General features: G+C 52.3%; 1 protein-coding gene across 3 annotated transcripts in view; it reads right to left on the bottom strand.

The window, feature by feature from the left end:
• The window catches only part of RAB5C (RAB5C, member RAS oncogene family), a 24,800-nt gene extending 6,831 nt beyond the window's left edge, over nt 1–17,969 (bottom strand). For 2 of the 3 annotated variants that reach the window (XM_008074197.1, XM_021707066.1), the window contains exon 1: nt 17,818–17,969. The gene's annotated coding sequence lies outside the window, so the exon portion shown is untranslated. Of the gene's footprint in view, nt 1–4,664; nt 4,782–17,817 lie in introns of all 3 variants that reach the window. The other variant, XM_021707067.1, reaches the window with a different exon arrangement.
• Nucleotides 17,970–18,045: the final 76 nt, after the last annotated feature.

The raw sequence follows: 18,045 nt of genomic DNA, 5'->3' as shown, positions 1-18,045 counted from the left end.
CACCTCAGCCTCCCAAAGGCGCGGGATTACAGGCTGAGCCACCGAGCCCGGCTTCATGGAATCATTTTAAAGATGGCTGCCAGTCACTGGGATTGCACAACCATATCTGAATCCTTCAGGCTTTAACCCACCTCCCATTTCTCAGATAAATAACTGGACACTCAGATATTAAGGGCCCTGCTCACTGGCTGCCCAGCTTGCAGGGGACAGAGCTGCCCAGCTCACAGGGGACACAGCCACCCAGCTCAGAAAGGACAGAGCCAGCCATCCTTCCCACTGTGGAAGAACAAAGCCGGCAACAGCCCCCACGTTTGGTCCTGGGCTGCTGGGTGAATGACACTCCCTTTGTGGCAGCAGCTCTGTTGGCCAGCAAGGCCTGGCTCCCCGATGGTCCCTGTGATCCTGCAGTAAGAGGAGCCACCCAGACCAAGCAGGGTGACAGCGAGAGGGGAAACCACAGTGGAATCACAGGCTGGTTGTCACCATGGACCCATGTGACTCGTGATCTTGGCTGGGCAGCAGCTGTGCCTGGGGTGCAGGAGGAGGAGGTGCGAATGAGGGAGAGAGGGGGGACAAGAAACTAAGCCCCTGATTCCAAAAGACCAAAGCAGTGGGGAATGAGGGGAACTGGGCAGGGGGTAGCTAGCACCGACAAGTCAAGAAAAACAAAGGTAGCATATCTGGGTCTTGACCTGACCAAACCAGTGTTTCCAAAGCTGCCCAGACAGAGTGACTCTTTTTTTTTGAATTGCGGTCATTCTGTCGCCCAGGTTGGAATGCAGTGGCACAATCACAGCTTACCACAGTCTTGACCTTCTGAGCTCAGATGATCCTCTTGCCTCCAGAGTTGCTGGGATTATAGGCACATGCCACCAGGCCTGCTAATTTTTTTGATTTTTTGTAGAGACAAGATTTTGCTATGTTGCACAGGCCGGTCTCAAACTCCTGGGCTCAAGCGATCCTCCTGCCTCAGCCTCCCAAAGTGCTGGGGTTACAGGTATGAGCCAGCATTCCTGGCCAGAATGTGACTTTTTTTTTAACAAGCCAGAAGCGGAGATAAGTTAACTCTTACGCAGCGGCTCTCAATTTCCTCTGTGCATCCAAGTCATCACGTAGCCAGCCCCAGGCAACGTGCAGTCCAGCCAGGACACACGCCTCTGCACAGAGGCAACCAGGAAGGCATGGGCTCTGGACACCACAGGTGTCACTGTCTCTAGCACCCGAGCTGAGCCCCCAGTGTTCTCCTCACTAACATGGTATATCATGGTTCATGACAGGTCGGCCAGGTATTCCCCGTCCCCCACACTGCCGAATAAACAGTAGCTAACAATACTGACATGACTCTCTCTAGGACTATTGATGATTGGACCCTGGCAGTCCCGATGTACCCAGATACATCCTGCCTGGTCCCTGGTCCGCCTTCCAGGGCTGCCTGTGCAGGCACACGCTGCACTTTTTATGGCTCGCTGCCTCGTGGTTTCCTGGCCTTGTGCAGTGATCACATGAGCAGAGGTGTCCAACTGCTCCAGACAATAAGGCACCGAGGAAGTTGATTTTGCTGTGAGGGCACACAGAGACATGGGGTGTCCAAGCCAGGGGAAGGCCAGACCCAGGGCCCCAGGAAGCCGTATGCCTTCCAGGGCAGGTGGTAAAAGTGAACTCATCCACTGAGCTGTCCTGCCTCCTGCCTTCAGAGTGGGAATCTCACCTCCTGAACCATCAGTGTAGTTGGGTGATGTGATTTTAACCAAGAAAGGCACAGGAAATCTTCTCTGCAAGGATTAAAATTATAGTCAGTTTCCTGTAAGATTCAGAATGGGTCAGAGAATGTTTTCAAGGAGTGTGGGGCAGTGCGAGGCTCAGACCAGGGTAAGACTCACCCAGCCATGACCCACCCTCCTATCAGAGTCTGGTGTTGAGGTCACCGTCCCGACCTTACATCTTATACAAAAAAGAGGAGAGAATGCAAGGACCCTATCCATTTGCTTCCCACACGGTGCACATGAAAGGGAGAAGAGATCTAAGCTCAACACCTCAAACATAGGCGGTTCTGGGTCATGGGGAGGGGAGTGTCCTTACCCTGAACACTCTAGGTCAGGGGGTCTCCAACTCTCCCAGCAGAATCACCCAGGGCATTTAGGATATAACTGATTAGAACCTCTACAGGCAGAGGCTAGGAAACAGTGTTTTAAAACTAAGCCCTCCCTGCCTGGTGCAGCAGCTCACACCTGTCATCCCAGCAATTTGGGAGGCGGAGGCAAGAGGATTGCCTGAGCCCAGGAATTCTAGACCAGCCTGGGCAACTTAGCAAGACCTCATCTCTAAAATACATTAAAAAAAAACAAAACTGGGCATGGTGGTGTGTGCCTATAATTCTAGCTATTTGGAAGGCGGAGGGGGAAGGATCGCCTGAGCCCAGCAGGTTGAGGCTGTGGTGGCGGTGAGAGTGCCATTGTGTTTCAGCCTGGGCAAGAGAGTGAAACTCCGACTCAAAAAAAACAAGCCCCCAAAGTGACTGTGAGCAGCTGACTGGAGAACGGGAGCTACAGCTGATACAGGAGGGAGGGAGACACCGAGATATAGAAGGGCACCTGGATCGGTGCTGGGCATGGTACATGAAGATCAGACAGGGGTCCCAGCGTCACTCAGCACCTGAGCCTCCCCCAGGACCCCCAGTGCTGCTGGGACATCACCCCTCCCGTAGCCACCATCACACACTTTCACCTTTCTCTTCTCTAATCCGTGAAGTCACACCTCATATTTTTTGTCCTTCCTGGTAAAAGGGCCAGCAATTCCAGCTGATGAATGTCTCTTATGCTTCCTGTTTGCTTTAGAGACTTCCCCAGGTTGAGAGTCACCACACAGTCTGGACAGCAAGCTGATTAGGGACACTAATCAGAATGCTGGCCAGAGGAGAGGTGGAGACTCGCTTGCTCAAGGTTAGTGGGGGCGGCCTGAGAACCGAGTGACCCTGCTCAGGGCCCCCTGGAGGTGGCACTGACCAGTGACTATTCACCTATACTTTGCACTGGAAAAAGGCATTCCTGAATATTTAACACCACGAGAGTTGGGCAACAGCAGAAGCGACTTATTAGCTTAAAGAGAAAGATACAAAGGACGCAGGAAGAGAGGTAATTAGGGTCAAAGGCTAAAATGGAAGGTTTTTTTCTTAAAAAAAAAAAAAAAAAAGCCAAATGGTAGAGGCTGGGCACAGTGGCTCACAACTGTAATTCCAGCACTTTGGGAGGCTGAGGTGGGAGGACTGCTTGAGCCCAGGAATTTTAGGTCAGCCTGGGCAATATAGAAAGACCTTATCTCTACAAAAATGAAAAATAAATAAGCCGGGCAGGATGGCACATGCCTATAGTCCCACATACTTGGGAGGCTGAGGTGGAAGGATCGCCTGAGCCCAGGAGGTCAAGGCTGAGATGAGTTGTGGTCATGCAACTGCATTCCAGCCTGGGCAATGGAGTGAGATCCTGACTCAAAAAAGAAAAAGAAAAAAAAAAAAAAAAGCCAGGTCGAGCATGGTGGCTCATGCCTATAATCCCAGCACTTTGGGAGGTCAAGGTGAAAGGACTGCCTGAGTCCATGGGTTCAAAACCAGCTTGGGCCACTTGGCAAGACCTCATCTCTACCATAAATCAAGAAAAATTAGCTGGGTGTGATGGGGTGCATGCCTGTAGTTCCAGCTACTTGGAAGGCTGATGCAGAAGGATCACCTGAGTCCAGCAGGCTGAGGCCTCGGTGGCTGTGAGCGTGCCACTGCCTTCCACTCCACAGCCTGGGCGACAGTGAGACTTCGACTCAAAAAAAAAAAAAAAGCTAAATGGAGCCAAGATTTTGCAAATGTTTCCCACACTCAGATTGGCCAGGAGATGATGTCTGGGTAAACTCAAGACGCAGTTCTTCCAAAACCACCACTACCAGCACACAGGAACAGAGGACAGACTCACAGTAGGACATCCCAGGCTTCTTGCTGGTTGCAGACCCAGAGGAAAGAAGACTCTTGAGGCACCCGAGGTACCCACACACCCTCCCCAGCAGGGCCAGCAGGTTAGGACTTGGGGGATGAACTGGGTTCGGGACATGTCTGGTTCTACCGTCTGTTAGCCATGTGACCTCGGTCCTGTCATACAAGTGGCTGTTATCAGCTTCAGGTCCTTATATACGTGGTATTATTTAATATTAATTGCACAGAGTAGCCGTAAAGGTTACATGAAACAATGCATAGAATGCAGAGCACAGGACTGGGCTGAAGGTAAGACTCCAACATGCAGCAGGTCTGTGACACCAGAGGCTGGCACTGGCTGGCAGAGCTGAAAAGGGTCTTCAAGACCCAACTCTCTTCTTCCCTCTCTTACAGGAAAGAACATGAAGGCGAGGCAAAGTGATCTGTCCAGGGTCACACAGCCAGCTGGTGGTAGAGTCCACGCCTGCCTGAGACTTAACTCAAGCAAGGTTCCCCTATCAGAGACAGAAAAACCCAAGAATATGAACCACACTGGGTGCGGTGGTTCACACCCGTCATTCCAGCACTTTGGGAGGCAGAGGCGAGAGGACTGCCTGATCCCACAGGTTCAAGACCAGCTTGGGCAACTTGGTAAGACCTCGTCTCTATAATAAATTTAAAAAGAAAATTAGCCAGGGGTGGTGGTGCGTGCCTGTAGTTCCAACTACTTGGAAGGCTGAGGAGGAAGAATCACCTGAGCCCAGCAGGTCGAGGCTGCATTGGCTGTGAGCATGCCACTGTACTCCAGCCTGGGGCACAGAGTGATACTCTGACTCAAAAAAAAAAAAAAAAAGAAAAAAGAACCAGGCCATTATATCCCTAAGAATAACGCAACAAGGGCTGTGACCTTCTGTGTATGCTTTAATAAAATGTGGCTTTTAACTGGGGAAAGTGAGTTTTTTTCTTTTGAGTCAGAGTCTCACTGTTGCCCAGGCTGGAGCAGTGGCCCGGTTTAATACCAATGCTTTGGGAAATCAAGGCAGGAGGATCGCTTGAGGCCAGGAGTTTGAGACCAGCCTGGGCAAAATAGCAAGACTGCACCTCTATTTTTTTTTCCAAGTATATATTTTATATATATTAGCAGCCAGGTGTGGTGGCTCAAGCTTTTAATCTCAGCACTTTGGGAGGCCGAGGTAAGAGGACTGTCTGAGTCCAGGGGTTCAAGACCAGCTTGGACAACTTGGTGAGCCCTCATCCTTACAATAAATAAAACTTAAAAAAAATTAAGCCGGGCTCGGTGGCTCAGCCTATAATCCCGCACTTTGGGAGGCTGAGGTGAGTGGATTGCCTGAGCCCACGGTTTGCGACCCACCTGGGCAACTTGGTGAGACCTCATCTCTACAATTAAAAAAAAAAAAAATTAGCCAGGCATAATAGTGTGTGCCTATAGTTCCAGCTACTTGGATGGCTGAGGTGGAAGGATCTCTGGATCCCATCAGGTCGAGGCTGTAGTGGCCGTGAGTGCGCGATTGCCCTCCAGCCTGGGTAAGAGACTCCAACTCAAAAACAAACAAACAAACAAAAAATTTAGTGTTTGGGCTTAACTGTGGTCTAAAGAACTTTAAAGTTGTCTAAGGCTTTGTGACAATAAAAAGAAAAGCCAATATTTATGTCTTTTCAGTGGGGAGAAAGAGGCTACAATGGTGTGATGCTCTGCACTCCCCACCCAGTCCAGAGGCCAGCTGCAGAGGACAAGGGGGTCTAGGGAATCCAAGAGGAGGTGTCTGCTGTGTGGCCAGGACGCTGCAACTGCCACACCAGGACACCAGGGCCTGTGTCTCTCCCGAAGAGTATGACACAGAAGCCTGGCCTGGAAGAAGCACTCTGATGAGGTGTCAAGCCAGGGCTGGGTGTTGCCCTTCTACAGCTATAAGAAAATGACCCTTTTCCAGGAGAAAGGAGGAGTCAGGGCGAGCTGGGCTCCCGACCCCTGTGACAACACTCCAAGCTCCCATACTTGGTGTTGGTTTCATCTCATCCCCCTTTGTAAGATTTCTGGGGCAGTGGCTAGATGTCCCCACCACTGTGAGGCCCCAATGGGGTGCACCAGAGACCCAGGTGTGGCCACCAAATCCATCAATGCCCACAGGGGACCAGCCTGCAGGGACTCTAAGAGCCTTAGAGCCTGGGCACCGCTGCTGAAGACCACACTCAATGTGGGCTGAGCCTGGAACTCTGCCAGGAACAGCTGGGACTGAGCACAGCTGGCTCCTATGGCCCTTTCCCTTGTGCGGGGAGGCCTGCTGTGTTGCTCGGGAGAGATGCCAAGCTGAGGCAGGTGGAAGATGCCCTTGAGGGACAGACCTCCCAGGGCCCTACCCCAGCAGGAACACCACAAAGTCCTTCCCTGAACCCTGCGGGCTTTCCCAACACTCACAATAGACGGTTCCCTGGAGAGGCCCAACGTGGAGCAGAGGCAGCGCCAGACAGAAACATCCACCCAGAGGAAGACTACTAGGGTGGGAGGATGCCTCCCCGGATCTGCTGACACAGCTTGGTTGGTATGGTCTGCTCGCACTGTCCCCAGTGGGGCCAATAGAGGAGCAGGGGTTTGGGTGGCGGGGAGGGCCCAGTAAGGCCCGTCCTGTCGGCTGATTCTCTAAGGTGCTCCGTGGCCCAGGCCCTAATGCTGACCTCCCCAAGGAGGCCTGACCTCCAACTCAGCACCCATAGACAGCAAGTCTGTGGCATACTCTCACCCTCTCGGGCTACTCTCCAAGAAGTTTCTAAGAGCTCAGCTTGAAATCTGGCACTTTTTGTAGTCCAAATCCACACACACCAGCCACAGGGCATGGAGGGGCTGACCACACGGCCATTGGAGGTTCATAGCCCACCAGGCAGAATGCTGGTAAGACAGCCAGGTAAAGGAGGTGCTCTCAGCCCGGCACACACCTGTCACTGTCCTGGAGAGGGGCATGCATCACGGGGAGGCCAGTTGGGATGGATACAGGATCTTGTAGTCCACAATGTTCTCACAACTACCCTGCATTGCTTTTGCTCTTAGGGCATTTCCAGCTGGAATCTCGCCAAGGTGGGGCTTGGCTTCCCGTGTCTTGGGAGGGGCCCTTTAGGGACAGGAGTACCAGCCAGGAGAGCTGCCACTTCTGCTGTTGTTCCAGGCCCAGAAAGACTCAGGAACCTGTGTTGAAAGTCAGGTTCATCAGCAACTCACACCTCTCACAAACCCTTCCTGTCTTTTCAAGTCACAAAACCCAAAACAAAGCTGTTGTAAATCACTGCCCTCAGCTCCTAAACAGAGAGCAGAGGTCATGTCTGAGAGGAGAGCAGGGGAAAAGGAAGGAATCAGGTGTCAGATGCCAGCAAGCCAAACCCCTCCTGCTCAGACACTGTGGTCACAGGCTGCCCCACCAAGAACAAGGTCAAAGTTCTCACCATGAGATCCGAGGGACAATAGTTGGTCTCAGAATCCTGGACACCAAGAACTGTATTTTGTTTTTTGGGATTTTTTTTTGAGTCGAAGTCTTGTCGCCCAGCTAGAGTGCAGTGGCATGATCACAGCAACCACAGCTCACCGTAGCCTTGACCTCCTGGGTTCAAGCAATCCTTCCACCTGAGTAGCTGGGACTACAGGTGCATGCCACCACGCCTGACTCCTTTTGTAAAGATGAGGTTTTGCTATGTTGCTCAGGCTGGTCTTGAACCCCTAAGCTCAAGCAATTCACCTGCCTTGGCCTCCCAAGGGATTATAGGCATGAGCCACTGTACCCAATTAGACTTTTTCTTTCTTAATTTTTGCTGAATAAACTGTAAAACGGTGCCAGGTGAAGACATTGGCAATGGCTGGGCCTCCATGTTTCAGGAGTGAACCACACTTTTACTTGTAAGGCCCCCAAGTTTTCACAGACCACTATAGGGGGTAAGAGGCTGGAGAAATGGGGGGGCGGTCTCAAGGCTGGAAGTGAAAAAGAGAGAAACTAAGGGCGTCATTGGGAATGAAAAGGACCACGTTACAAAATTCCCATGGTGGGACTGTATGATTCCTTTATGCTGACAGCCCGTAATACCAAGTCTGACACCAAGCCGGTGCTCAGAGAGCTGGCACATGACACAGGTACAGCCCGTGGTGGCTTGGCGGGTGGAGGGGCAACCAAGGATTTTATTTATTTATTTATTAATTATTTTTTTTAGTTGGAGTCTTACTCTGTCGCCCAGGCTGGAGTGCAGTGGCACGCTCACAGCCACTGCAGCCTCAACCTGCTGGGCTCAGGCGATCCTTCGCCTCAGCCTTCCAAGTAGCTGGGACTACAGGCATGTGCCACCATGCCCAGCTAATTTTTTGATTTATTGTAGAGATGAGGTCTCGTCAAGTTGCCCAGGCTGGTTTCGAACCCGTGAGCTCAGGCAATCCTCTCACCTTGGCCTCCCCAAGTGTTGGGATTATAGGCGTGAGCCACCATGCTCAGCCCTCAACCAAGGTTTAAACATGCACCACATGCCTGATGTTAGGGTCCCCCAGCAAAGCCATGCCCAGCCCAGGAGCTGCCTCATGTCCCCAGGCAGGACTTGGTGGGTCCCTCCTGCACAAGTGTCGGCGTCAGACAGATGTCAGATCCAGTACTGGAGCCATTACTGGCTAGGGTAGCCCTGTGTCAGGTCCCTGAATCCACAGCCTCACATACAAATGGTGAAACTAGCACCATCCGCCTCCCAGGACGCACTCACGCAAGCTCTCCAGGAATACTCCCTGCGAAGGAAGTTGGCCCCTCAAGCCAGGGGTTCGGACTCCAGGCCCACGACCTTTACCTCGTTTCCCAGGACTCCATCCTTAGCACCCCTTATTTGGAGAGAAGTCACCATGAGACATCTTTCCCCAGTCTCCTAGAACATGTCTGATGTCCTGTCAACAACCCCAACCTCGTATTCCCTGGACACTGGCTCCCAGAACCACAAGATGTGGGGGGTGGGTACCACCGTCCAATAAATCAGCACAGAGTTGAATCCCCCAGCCAGGCAAACTATAACCTCTTTTAAAAAGCCCCACAGCACAAGCCCAAATGGCCTTCCTTCCATCTCAAAGCCTCTTTCAGGAAAGGGAAGAAGTTCAGTTGTGGAGAAGGGGAGGGGACAGGACTAGGGCAGCCGACAAAGAAACCAGAGTTCCTTTTTAGAAACCAGGCTACAAGCCGGGCTCGGTGGCTCAGCCTGTAATCCCTCACTTGGGGAGGCTGAGGTGAGTGGATTGCCTGAGCCCGCGAGTTCGAGACCCGCCTGGGCAACTTGGCGAGACACCATCTCTACAATAAATCAAAAATTAGCCAGGCGTGGTATCGCGCGCCTGTAGTTCCAGCTACCTGGAAGGCTGAGGTGGAAGGATCGCCAGAGCCCAGCAGGTCGAGGCTGCGGTGACCAGGAGCAGCCACTGCACTCCAGTCTGGGCGAAAGAGTGAGACTCCAGCTCAAAAAAAAAAAAAAACAAAAAAACAAAACCAGGCTGCAAACGCGAGAGGTTTGGAAATCGGCATCATTAATCACCATGGCCGCCGTCTGATGCCTCGGAGAGCAGCCAGGGTGAGGGAGGCCACCCACGCCCTTCTCCATGCCTGGGATGCTTCTGACAGAGCCACCTGAAGGGGACACACATGGAGCTATGAATAGAAGGCTAGAGGCTTGTAAACCAGCTCCCCTTAAGATCCCGAGTTAGTGTTTCCAGCAGGGCTCAAGTTACACATTTGCAGAGAGATGACAGTCCCACGGAAGGATTTAAGTTATTCAACAATTCAGGACCACAGCTCAAAGTGACAGCCAGTCCTGAGCTCACCTAGAGCCACAGCTCTGCACAAATCCTCCCAAGGGGGAGTCTGTTTTTGAATGGCAGCAAAGAACATTGGCCCAGACCAAATGGAATCTCTTCCAGGGCCCAGAGTCCAGGACGGTTTGGCTGGAGGACTCAGCACCTGAAATAGAGACCAATTATGGACCCATCCCTCATCTTCCCAACTAAATAGTAAACTTCAAGGCAAACACCAAAGCCGGCCATTTTTTTGATCAACCGGAGCATCAGGTAGGGGAAGGGCGGATGGGGGAACAGAGGGGCTGCAGCCCGCTGCTGGATCAACTCCAGGACGCGGTATATTCTCCCAGGGTGGAGGCCCAGGAACACCTACCCTCTCCGATCCAGAGGCTTCAGCAGCCATGACTTCCTATTGAGAAGAAACAGCCTGAAGCCCTCCCTGTAACTCCAGGTCAACATGCTAGAGAGAGAAGGTTGCTAAAAAGGCAGACCTGGGCCAGCCAGCGGAATCCAGGGCTGGGGCAGGAAACAGGCAACGTGAGCCTGGAGCATCTTGCAGTGCCAAAAAGTGAGGAAGTGCTCACAAAGCAAACACACAGCCCTCACAATGCTGGAGTAGGTCAAAGGGGTCTGGCGACCACGCTGAGGCAATCTGGGCCATCGCATCCAGTGGTGTTAGATTATAAACCCAAGTGTGAAAGAGACAGCGAGAGTCCACACTCACGATGGTACACAAGCGCATGGGAGCACAGACCACTCTCTTGTGTAGACGAATTCAGTGATCCATGTAGCTACTCCGCCCAAGCAGGGGAGCCTGAATCCCCACTCCTCAAGTGTGGGCTGCACTAAGCAACTTCCTTCCAAGTGGGGGAGGGGAGGACAGTTTTCCAGCTGGCACCATCACCTCAGCCAAGTGACCACGGCTGCCACGACCATGGGAAGGCATCCTAATGGCATGCACCCTGGTCATGAAGTGATGAGCATGGCATTTGCCTCTGTGGCCTGCCTCCCAAAACCCATAACCCCAACCTAATCCTGAGAAGGATGCTGGACAGATCCCAGAGAGACACTCTTTCAATACCCGGCCAGTACTCCTCAAAACTGCCAGGGTCATCAAGAGCAAGGAAAGTCGGAAAAATTGTCACAGCCTAGAGGAGCCTAAGGAGACACCGCTACTGAATGTGATGTGGGATCCTGGAACCATAAGAGGACATAAGGAAATCTGAGTCAAGGATGGACTTTATTGTGAAATACTGTACTAAGATGTTAACTACAGGGGAAGCTGGGATAGGGGTTTGGGAGAAAACTTTCTATACCACCTTAGTAACTTAGTAAACTTTTCTAAAACTATTCTGTTATGGAGGATGGTCTGAGAAAAGACAAAGTAAATAAATAAAACCATTCTGAAAGAATAAGTGTGTTTTGTTTTTTTTTTTTAAAAAGGCAGTGGCCCAGGCAGGGTGGCTCAAGTCTGTAATCCCAGCACTTTGGGAGGATGAGGCGAGAGAATTGCCTGAGCCCAGGGGTTTGAGACCAGCCTGGGCAACATGGTGAGACTTCGTCTCTACAATATATCAAAAAATCAGCCGGGTGTGATAGTGCACACCTATAGTTCCAGCAACTTGGAAGGCTGAGGCGGAAGAATTGCCTGAGCCCAGCAGGTCAAAGCTGCAGAGGCCGTGAGCATGCCACTGCACTCCAGTCTGGGCAACAGAGTGAGACTCTGACGAAAAAAAAAAAAAAAAGGCAGTGGCTCACGTCTATAATCCCAGTACAGCACTTTGGGAGGCCGAGGCGAGAGGATTGCCTGGGCCCAGGAGTTTGAGACTAGCCTGGCAACTTGGCAAGGCCTCATTTCTACAACAAATCAAAAATTTAGTCAGGTGTGGTGGCATGCACCTGTAGTCCCAGTTACTTGGGAGGTTGAGGCGGAAGGATCACCCGAACCCAGTAGGTTGAGGCTGTGGTGACCATAATCATGCCACTGCACTCCAGCCTGGGTGACAGAGTGAGACCCTGACTCAAAAATAAACAAATAACAAATAAAAATAAAAAGGCAGTGGCTCATTTTGTGACAAAATGAGGTACAAGGACTCCAGTTACCACAAACTCACCTTCAAAAAGATGAGTTGGCCAGGCACGGTGGCTCACACCTATAATCCCAGAACTTTGGGAGGCTGAGGTGAGAGGGATACCTGAGCCCATGCGTTTGAGACCAGCCTGGGCAACTTGGTGAGACCTCATCTCTACAATAGATCAAAATATCAGCCGGCTATGGTGGTGCATGCCTGTGGTTCCAGCTACTTGGAAGGCTGAGGCGGAAGGATCGCCGGAGCCCAGCAGGTCGAGGCTGCAGTAGCTAGGAGCATGCCACTACACTCCAGCCTGGGTGACAGAGTGAGACTCCAACTCAGAAAAAGAGCTGACTGTACACAGAGCTGGGATAGCAAGAAGGGGAGCTGGTGGGAGCCAGATCACCAGACTCAAGGGGAGCAGAGGATAACATCCAAACCCCGCAGGCACATGTCAGGGAGTGCCGAGGCCATACCCACGGGTAAACGTCGGAGGCTGCTCTCATGCTGACCCACTAAACAGCAGTTGCCACTCTCATAAGGCCACCTGCACTCAAAAAAAGGGCCTTGCTCAGACCTGCGGAATAGTATACCGGAGAGAGCTGAATGCACACCCACTGGCCCTTGCTGAGCACTGACTGGGAGGGTGATGTCCCACTGCACACAGATGCAGAGACACAGCACATGCTGTCTTGTCCCAGACATGCACCATGGACGCAAGTCAGCAGGCCTGTGGACAGCCCAGGGGAGCTTGTCCTGGTAGACCCTCCACCAGAAAAGGAGGGTGGGAGGACTTTCCGTTTTGGAAGTGTAGCACAGGAGCTCCCATCGTCTGTACCGTAATGTTCCTTCTAGTCACCTGTTTGCTCCCCATCTCTGCCTGTGAGCAACCTTTGGGAGGGCAGCCCACAGTACGGCTCCAGTTGTGGGGTCAGGCGGATGTCTGCGCTGACCCAGGCTCTCCACACCCCAGGCATGTGAGTTGGGAAGTATGTGTTCAAGGAAGCGGGGAGGCATTTGCAACAAGCGCAGTCTGGAAAGTTGGGCCTTGCCTTCAACAACATCAGTGGGGCCTATTATGCTGAGCACCACGCTGGGTACCAAACACACAGGGATAAAGCAGGACACAGTCTGTGCCCTACAGGGCTCAGACACTAGAGAAGGTGGTAGGCAAGGAGCACTAAGAGCCATGAGATAAAGCCCATGGAGAAGAGCCTGCAGCCTGCCTGGGCAAGGGAAGACTTCACAGAGGAAGTGACACTCACCCTGAGCTTTGAGAGGACAGTAAGGAGATAACAGCTTCCAGGCGGGGGCAGAAGAGCCCTCTAGGTGAGGAATAGATGCTTTTAGCCCAGGATGGGACAAGGAAAGGATGTACTGCATTGATCCGAGCGCAGGCTTTGGATTCTACCCCTGCTCTGCCCCTGGCCGACCCCCTGGGGTTGCCGGGAGGATTGTGAGCCAACACCCGCTGAAGCTCCGTGAGTAGCCAACATACAACAGGCAAAACTCACACAGCTGAGCTTTCATGTGTCTCACTGTTCCTGTATACAGAAGAGGGGCTATTGACTCTGAACATGAATCCCTTAAACACCAGGCAATTACTGCAGAGAACTTTTTCAAAAACATTCCAATTCACCCTGCCAAGGTCCCGCAAGTGCGACTGCCTGAGTGTGGAATATCCTAGTTTATAAATCGTACCTGAAGCAGTGATTCCCAAATGGCCCCAAAAAAAGTACCCAAGTCAGGGGAGAGGAAATGCAAAACCCCAGGAACCTGGGACTTGAATCCAAAGTAGTTGGCTACGACCAAAATATTGTCCCGAGTTTCCTGTTTCAGCTTAAATTCTTGCAAACTTTGCATTCTAATCTATAGATTCAGGACTGTTTTCACATGAAAACGCTCACAACTGCCAGGCTCAGTGGCTCAGCCTGTAATCCCGCGCCTTGGGAGGCTGAGGTGAGTGGATTGCCTGAGCCCGGCGGGTTTGAGACCCACCTAGGCAACTTGGCGAGACCTCATCTCTACAATAAATCAAAAATTAGCCGGGCGTGGTAGCGCGCGACTGTAGTTCCGGCTACTTGGAAGGCTGAGGCGGAAGGATCGCCGGAGCCCAGCAGGTCGAGGCTGCGGGGGCCGGGAGCAGTCACTGCACTCCAGTCTGGGCGACAGAGTGAGACTTCAACTCAAAAAAAGAAAAAGAAAAAGAAAAAGAAAACGCTCACAACTAAGTGGACCGAAGTGCCTAGGAGATGCAAAGACCTTGCTCAGTCTGTGGCGCTGTCTCCACGACACATGACCCCAGTGGGGTCTGAGAAACCCAGTGGGAGAAGCACAGGCATAACCTCAGCATTCTCTTCTGGAAAATGAGAACACAACCCACACCGATTCTGTCTAATACCTACAAAATGAGACAAGATGTGAAATCATCAAGCATCAAGTAACAGCCATCACAGGAGACACTGGGTACAAATGTTGACTCAGAATCCCAGGAGTGAGTTACGATGTCCCTTCAGACCCCACCTACCCACCAGAGGCAATTGTGGGGATCTAGCCTGTGTCAGACTCTGGACTGGCTCCTCTACCCTTTGTTTCTAATTCTACAAGATATTTAATACCCCATTTTACTGGAAGAAACAGAGGCTCAGTGAGGTCAAGTAGCAAGGCCAAGGTCAACTGGTAAGTGGGGGAGTCTGGATGAGAACTCAGGTCCAACGGACTCCAAAGCTCCAGTGGCTCCATGCCACCACATCGCCTCCGTTTACTGGGCAAGAGTGAGAGGAAGAAGCTTCTTTCTAAGCAGCACCTGCTCGGTGGGGCTACATTTAGATTTATGACCTTGCTGTTTCCATGTCAGTTCTAGTGAGGAGCTCCCGGTGGAGAAACCCATTCCTCCCACTTACAAGCAGCAGGCAGCGCTAAAGGGGAACCAGAGGTCAGCTCTGCCAGGGCCCTAACCCTCACCCTGCCCGGCGGGACCCGAGTCCACTCGCTTTTACTTTCATTTTCTTGCCATCATGACTTTTAGGTCCCCAAGAATGAATGGCATGCAGACGTCAGCAAACTCTTGGGCCCCAGAGGCAGAGGAGAAGGGGGTCAAAAGAAGGGGGTCCCCTCATGGGTAGAGGTGAGGGGAGAAACCGGAAGCAGAAGGAGTGCCAGTGATGAGTAGGGTTGAAGGGTTAGGGGGTTGCCCAGGGGCTGCTGCTACTCACCCTGCAAGTTTACTCATTTAATAGAACAGACTGAAGAAGTGTCCACTATGAGGAAAGACGAGGTCCCAAGTGACCCAAAATCCAAGCTCAGCGGTGCCACTTTCTGTGTGATCTTAGGCAAGCCACTTAGTGACTGCAGCATCTCATATCTAATGGAGGGATACTTCCTCACCTTATCTTCCTTTTAGAAAATAAATAAATTAAATACATAGATAAAGTAGGGATGCACAGCCCTCTATCTCCCTGGACATTTGTGAGAACATGTGTGGAATAAACCTTGCAACTTTACAATGAGTTATAAGAGGTCGCACTGCATCCTTATAGGCTCAAGCCTGTAATCCCAGCACTTTGGGAGGCTGAGGTAAGAGGACTGCCTGAGTCCAGGAGTTTGAGACCAGCCTGGGCAACTTGGTGAGACCTTGTCTCTACAATAAATCAAAAAATTAGCGTGGCGTGGTAGCACATGCCTGTAGTTCCGGCTACTTGGAAGGCTGAGGTGGAAGGATCGCTGGAGTCCAGCAGGTCAATGCTGGGGTGGCCATGAGCATGCCACTGCACTCTAGACTAGGCAAAGGAGTGAGACTCCAACTCAAAAAAAAAAAAAGAGAGAGCTTCTCCTCCCCAAGTCTGTGTGGGAGGCACAAAAGGAAAGCATGTCCAGACAGAGGAAAGAAGGTCCCCTAGAGGGCTGGTCGGCCTCATCCCAGGACTACTGGAGACACACCACAGTCTATTCCTGAAGAGGTAAGTCTGGCTGGAGACCAAGAGCCGGTGTTCACTCAGGGCTCTCTGGCCCTGCTCCCCAGACATACAGGCTGACCAGATCGGAGAAATTAGGTTGGCTGAAGAAGTCTCCAAAGAGTCCCAAGGAACCGATAAGGATGCAGAGCTTGTGATTCAGTTGCGGACCCCTGAAAGGAAGGGTTCTTTTGCTGTCCAGTAGAAGATGAAATAAGTGCATCCCAGGTTTAATTCGAAAGACTGTGGGAATCAGACACTAGTAACTGTTCAGTAGCCAAAAAGATCTCAAGGCAAAAAAACCTTAGCACTTGTAAGTAGTACCCGAGGGTGCCAGGGGTGGCCCAGAGCACCGAAGAGCTAGAGACCTTCCCAGGGACAGCATGGCTTTCCCTCCCTTCCTCCTCCGCAGATAGCACGGGGCAGCCACAGTCTCGGAACAAAGTTGCTCCTCATTAAGACACAGTCTCTGGCCTTTACTTTGGCCACATAATAAAGAACCTTCCAGCTTGTTCTGAGACAGCAGCTACTTCACACACCTATGTCCCAAGCAACAGACAAATATCATATACCAACATAGTTGGAGGAATCTGCACTCTCTGGCATGTATGAGAATCCCTTGAGCTATACATATTAGCACATCAAGAATCCAGAACTTGCCGGACATGGTGGCTCACACCTATAATGCCAGCACTTTGGGAGGTCTAGATGAGAGGACTGCCTAAGTCCACGGGTTTGAGAACAGCTTGGGCAATTTGGTGAGATCTCATCTCTACAATAAATTAAAAAAAAAAAAAAAAAAAGTAGCAGGGCGTGGTTGTGCATGCCTATAGTTCCAGCTACTCAGAAGGTTGAGGCGGAAGGAACACCTGAGCCCAACAGGTCGAGGCTGCGGTGGCCGGGAGCGTGCCATTGCACTCCAGTCTGGGTGACAGAGTGAGACTCCAATTCAAAAACAAAACAAAACAAAACAAAAATCCAGAGCTGCCATTGCGATCTTGACTTTTTCCTCTGTAATAAGTCCAAGTCCAGAAGGGACTAGAGACAGACCCCGGTGTGGCCTGGACCTGTTGCTCAGGGTGGTATATGTATGTGTTTGGGGTGGGAAACAGATGACCCTTCAATTCCAGACTCCTCATTTTGGGGCGCATTCTCCTCCCTACAGACCAGCAGACAGCAGTCCCAGGAGGAGCAGTCCCTCTGAGGCAGCTTGGAAACCACTCACGTGCTCTGGGAGCTGAGCCTGGAGCAAGAGGGGGAGGAGGAGGAGGAGGAGGAGGAGGGGAGAGAGAAGATAATGAATGGGCAGATCCACCCCGATCTGTGATCTGTAGCTGGGATTGAGCAAACCTCAGCTAAATTCTTCAGAGGCAGGAAGAGAGATACTGCTCAGAGATCATAACTAGAGGACCGAGCTGGGGGCAGAGGGGGCGAGGCAAGAAGACAGCTCCTTCCTAATAAGTGACCCAGGCCTCAGACACTGCCGAGGTCCAGGCCGGTTCTCTGGCCCGAGGAAGTGAGTTGTGGGAGCACAGACACACTTTTGGGCGTGTGGCACGGTCCCGCTCAGGCACCTCCCCCCGCCAAAGACATCGACATATTACTCCAGGGCTGGAGGGGACAACTGGCTTTGTGGGACAGGAGGAAGGAACACAGCGACAGACAGCGCCCCCCGCCAACTCTAAAAGTGAAAGGGGACAGGTTCTTCACACCTGGCAAAGGTCCTCCAATTCTGGGAGCAGGAAGAGCGGACCTTAGGGCCCCTCTCTCCCACAGCCGGGCTGGACAGGCCAGAGGACAGCTTTGGGGGCTTCCTCCAAGGCTCACGAAAGGCAGGTAAGCTGAGGAAAGAAGCACCCCTTCCCACCCCCGCCTCCTCTGGCCGGATGCCTGAGGAACCCCTTAGGGGGACTACGGGTCGGGGGAGGGGTCAGTAGCCCCCGAAGCTGGGGCTGGGCGGGAGGAAGGGCTGCCCTGGAGAGGCTGCAACGCGGGCAGGACACCGGGTCCCGGGACAGGTATACTCACGGCGGCTCAGGGGCGGCGGCGTTACTTGGAGCCGGCGCTCGAACGGGCTCCGCTTCTCTCCCCCCCGGCGGTGTCCCAGGCTCCGGCCTCCACTTCCGCCTTTCAGCCGCTCCGGATCCGGATCTCCACTTCCGCCCCGCCCCTCTAGACTCCCAGATGACTGACAGGGCTGCGAGACCAATGAGAGACACTCTTGGCCGACCTAAGGCGCCGCGGGCGGCGGCGTAG

Source organism: Carlito syrichta, unplaced genomic scaffold (genome assembly GCF_000164805.1).
Source record: "Carlito syrichta isolate Samal-C Ts95f unplaced genomic scaffold, Tarsius_syrichta-2.0.1 Scaffold316365, whole genome shotgun sequence".
NCBI classification, from domain to species: Eukaryota; Metazoa; Chordata; class Mammalia; order Primates; family Tarsiidae; genus Carlito; species Carlito syrichta.
Note: the sequence above shows the minus strand (reverse complement) of the source record. Positions and strands in the feature narration are given on the sequence as shown.